Here is a 5219-nt window from a genome sequence, read left to right on the forward strand (position 1 = left end):
CATTTTTTGTCTTAAGCTAAATGATAAATGTGGCTACAAGTATCTGTTTTCTTCTGAAGGTCATCAATTACCCCTCAAATAAACTGAACATATCTTTCTGGATATGCATTTGTAAATGTATCCTTACCCTTAGTAAGTACGAATTCTGCCTAAGGCTTTAATAATTTTATAGATTACAAGTATACTTCTTTTCTTTTTGTTCTTTTTTTAAGATTTTTATTTATTTATTTTTAGAGAGAGGGGAAGGGAAGGAGAAAGAGGGGGAGAGAAACAACAATGTGTGGTTGCCTCTTGCACGCCCCAACTGAGGATCTTGCCCTCAACTCAGGCATGTGTCCTTAATGGGAATTAAACCAGCAACCCTTTGGTTCACAGGCTGGTGCGCAATCCACTGAGCTACACCACCCAGGGCCATACTTAATTTTATTTTTTATTAAAAATTTTTTTCCAATGTTTTCCCTTTAATGACCCCATCTACCTGAAGGACATGTGTAGGCAGCCAGTGGATGGCAAAAGATGTTCACTTGAAGATCTCGCCCTGATTGAAGGCTTTGCCCACATGCTGGAAGGCCCCCTCCCATGAAAAGTACTCCCGAACCAGCGTCTGGGTCTCCTCGCTGCCAGGATCCAGTTTCTGCCACGTGTATGGCTCATAGTCCACCTGCTAGTCTGGACTCAGCATGAAAGCGAGCTCCTGGCCTCGGAAGACAAAAACCCCTGAAATGGAGCTGCTGTTGTTCGTTCCGAAGAGGATGACACTGGCAAAGGCGTTCGTTCTTCCGCAGCTTGTCCAGGCGCTGGAACATTCCGGTGATGAGGTTGCAGCTCATGGAGGTCTGGGTGAGCTCCTCCGGGAAGCGGTACTCGGAGTACCACAGGGACCAGTCGTCCCCGTCCAAGTGCTTCCAGACGTACGGGAGCGCCACCCAGAGCGTGTCCTCGTTGGAGTACATGCGCTTAAACTTATCCAACGCAAAGGTGCTCTTGGGCAGATGAGCAAAGGGGTCCTTGGCCTTCGGCTCGGCAGCCAGCGCCTGCTCGCATTCGTCCATCTTTTCCTCAAGAGCGAGTCAGCTGCCTTCTTCTCCTCTTTCCATTCAGCCTGAGGTTTCTGCTTCTCTTCCCGAGGCCCCTTCTCCTTCTGAGGGGTGTCCTTTTTAGGTTGGCTCTCTGAAAACTTTTTTGCATCAAACTGGGCCATCTTCTCGCAGAGCTTCACCTCTCCCAAGACAGTGCGGAACTGGGGCTGGTTGACGCAGGTGAGGAACCAGCGGTTGGTATTGGTGAAGGCCTGGTGGAAAGAAGGCTCCAGGACCTGTTTATAGAGCCACAGCAGGGTGCAGACAACTGTGATGTCAGCCAGTGTCACACGCTCACCCACCAGAAATGTCCGTGTCTTCAGGTGAGCATCCAGCAGCCCCAGAACTCGCCTCACGTCCTCCTTTGCGTTCTCTGTGGCCTGCTTGTTGTGTGCATAATGCCCAAGGTGGGAAACACCCAGGTGCTGGCCGGGGGCACTATGTCACTGTCACCATAGCTCACCCACTGCACCACTGGGCCGCTGCCTCTGGGCCACTTCCCCACAGCTCATCATTGCCCAAGTAGTAGGCAATGGCGTTGCTCTCGAAGACACAGAAGCCATCATCACCTTCAAATGCTGACACCTTGCCAGCAGGAAATTTGCGGAGAAATTCAGGGGTGCGGTTGGTTTGGCCGAAGTGGAAGTGGGGTGGTGCGGACAGCACGCGGACCTGAGCTCCGCTGTACTGAGCGGCAGTGAGGGCCTTGAAAGCCCTCCAGTTTTCAGGATATGTGTACAGGGTCCCAGCTGCCATGATGGTTCCGCAGAGAAAAGGGGCCATACTTAATTTTAATGTAATTTTTCCCAGGTAAAAATTTTGAATGGATTCTATTATTTTCTTTCATTTCATCTTCATATCTTTGGTTCCGATCTCTGTTAATTTCTCCTAAATATTTTTCTCTTTATTTATATCTTTAAAGTTATATTTTCTTTGAAGAATCTTATGTGTATTCTGACTTTTCCCCAAAAGTGAATTAATATTTTGTTTGGGACCTTGAACTTTTAAATTAAATATTCTATTGACCTTTAATTAAAGCAGCATAATGTTCATAGAAGATGACTTTAAAATAAGTTTTATGGATTGTAACAGACAGTAGATTATCCTGTATAGAAAGTTTGGATTAGAATTTATCAAAATGCCCTCTCTTACTCTCACCTATACACAGAAGATCAATTGTAAGTTAATATCTATTTTTGTTCTTTCATTTCTCACATACCAGTTCTGAGGTGAAATGGGTGATTTTTTAATTCTCCCTTCCAAAAGCTACACCATGGAGAATTTTTATTGTCCTTACCAAAAATCATCAGTTTTCAGTCTATTTATGAGTTCCATAAGTGCAGCTGAACAGTTGGCCTGCTTTCCTTATTTTTGCGAATGAAAGTACATTTAAGTCCTGGCTGAAACATGTAACTAAGACCCTTCAATTGTCCAAATTCTGTTCCCTTTCTCAGATGATCACATCACTGTATGCATATTAAAATTTAAATGCTTGCCAGCAATGTGACACAGAGGTATGGCTCTGTACACTTGCTTAGATAAGTCCTTTTTCTCAAATTGCTACACATCAATATAATTTGGAATTTATTAATAATGTAATGCAGTTCTCAGTCCACATTACTCCATGTACATATTTTCATAGCTCACATTCTACCTTTTAGTAAGCAAAGTGCATGGACGGGTGTATTGTCTGCAGTTATGAGGAGTCAGCTGGGTATGGCAGAAAGTGCAAAGATTTTGAGTTCATGCACCAGATTTATTTCCTGTTGCCAATACTTATTAATTTTGGCAAATTACTGATATTTTAGATTCTCAATATCTTCACCTATAAAATAAGGCATTATACTTCCACTGGGTTGTTCTGAGGATTACAGATTAGGCAAAAATCTATTCATCAATTATAGTCAATGAATTCTTGGTGCTAATATTATTATAATTGCCCAGTGCAAGCATAGTAAACCAGTTAGTAGCCATTATACTTTATTGAGAACATCAATTAGGATTTTATTTTTAATTAATTTTAAATGACAATGCTTAGTTTATAAATAAGTGGCTATGTAAACATAGTGACATAAATATTTTCCAGCATTAAAAAAAAAGGAAAATAGCGTGCTTTTTTCTCCTTAAACATTCAGATATATAGTGAAAAATTAAATGAGTCAAGTATGTTGTTTATGTCAGTGGAAATGTACTCAGCTTCTATCTTAAAAGTATTGATAAAAAGTGTCTGTCCATATAATTTTTGTAAATATTTTATATACCTCTATACTTCTTTGAGATTGGGACTTCATTAACATAGAGATTCTTTCAGTCTAAAATAATTACTAAAAAAGTAACTAGACTTTTAAAATGTTATTAAACCTGTTTTGCATATAATACTCAATCTTGAGAGATTGTCTGGGAAGTGTCACAGTTAATAATGCTAGTTAAGCAAATATTATTTCTGTTCTAAGTCCAATAGCTCTCATGATGCTCATGGGTATATGAAATTGATAAAGAAATATTTTTGAGTGGCTAAATGCTTGGCATTATGTATATATATATATATATATATATATATATATATATATATATATATTACTATTTTAGAATCCACTAAGCAAATCAAGCCATAGATCACACATGCAAAAGGAAATATTAAATTAAATATGTTAATGATTCAAGCATCTCATGAAATAGCCATAAGTAACAATTTCTGCACAGACTTTTTCTTAGTTTGTATCATTTTGATATTTGTCCTTATTTACCTTTTTACTTTGAATATATGGACTCTGCTTAGGTATATAGTATGCTGTTGTTTTTGTATATTTTTAATCTGTTATTAAAATACTGTTCTAGTTCTAGATTTTATAACTATAACTGACTACAGAAACTGATTACCCTATCATGGTTAGTTTTTTTGTTTAGTAAGTATGTATGATGCAATTTGCATGCCATATGCAGCAAAGGAGAAAAAGACATAGTTTTACACAACATTTAACAAGATGATATTTCATTACAGAAGCAGAGAAACTGACCTCTGGTATAAGGTTCTCTGAGGAATACTAAAAGTAAGAGAAACACATTAATATTAAAGACACTTATACAATTGTCAGACAGCTGCAAAGGTCTAAATACCTTTTCCTTTCTTTGCTGAAGGAGTAGAATAGTAGATCTGTGACCTTCACTATTTACAAAAAAAAAAAAAAAAAAAAAAAAAATTCCTTCTTCTACAAACTTCCAAATTTACAAAAAAAATCAGGCACTTGTACTAATAAGACCCAGGCACTCCTTAAGTGAATTGATTAATAATTTAATAAAAAGACTATAATATGTAATATTTTATTAAAAATAGTTTTTCATGTTGAAAAAAATTTTAGAAATAGAGTTAAATTAAGATGAATGCCATTAAATGTTTTTTTCTTATATTTAGTATATTTATTAGAACTTCTGACCTCAATTGCTATGCCAGGTAAAATATGAGAAGTATCTTACATTTAGAACAAATAACTTTGATTTGGAAATTGACTCAAGAGGTTTAAATTCTACTTTTCTCCAGCAACAGAAATATGTGCAAATCATTTCATAAACACTTTGGTCATTTTCAACTTGCAGTGAAATTATTTTGGGGACACTTGGCCAATTCAATTTGCTTTTGGATGTAGCATTTTGACTTTTACAGAAACAAAGCACATATTCACAGTATGATGTAATTGTCTGGCAGTATTCTTTTAATAAAGACTTTATGCTCTGACAGGACGTACTAATGAGGTATACTGAAGTATGATTAATTCATCCATTGATCATGCTTTCAGTGGGAATCAGTGTGTGTATTTTTATGTGTGTAGACATTCTTTATATTTTCTATGTTTTTAAAATGTTTTCATTCTTTCTAAAATTTTATAATTCTACATGTGTCCTTATGATATTCATACCAGAGATAGAAAAATATTATACATGCTATACAAATATATATTCAAATGAATTTATTCTGAGTAAAAGATTAAGTAACATATATTTAGAGTTTTCAAACTTAAAACAAATATAATAAAATTTGAATATTGTAAAGTAGTAAACATAAAAATCAAATTTTACATTAAAGGTATTTACTTGTAATTTTATTGACTGTTTCCCTCAAAATGCAAAAACCTATGGAACATT

General features: G+C 36.5%; 1 pseudogene; it reads right to left on the bottom strand.

The window, feature by feature from the left end:
• Nucleotides 1-520: 520 nt before the first annotated feature.
• On the bottom strand, nt 521-1850 carry LOC150022416 (elongation factor 1-gamma pseudogene; annotated as a pseudogene).
• Between the last annotated feature and the right edge of the window lie 3369 nt (nt 1851-5219).

This window comes from Furipterus horrens, unplaced genomic scaffold (assembly GCF_987537825.1).
Source record: "Furipterus horrens unplaced genomic scaffold, mFurHor1.1.pri manual_scaffold_1, whole genome shotgun sequence".
NCBI classification, from domain to species: domain Eukaryota; kingdom Metazoa; phylum Chordata; class Mammalia; order Chiroptera; family Furipteridae; genus Furipterus; species Furipterus horrens.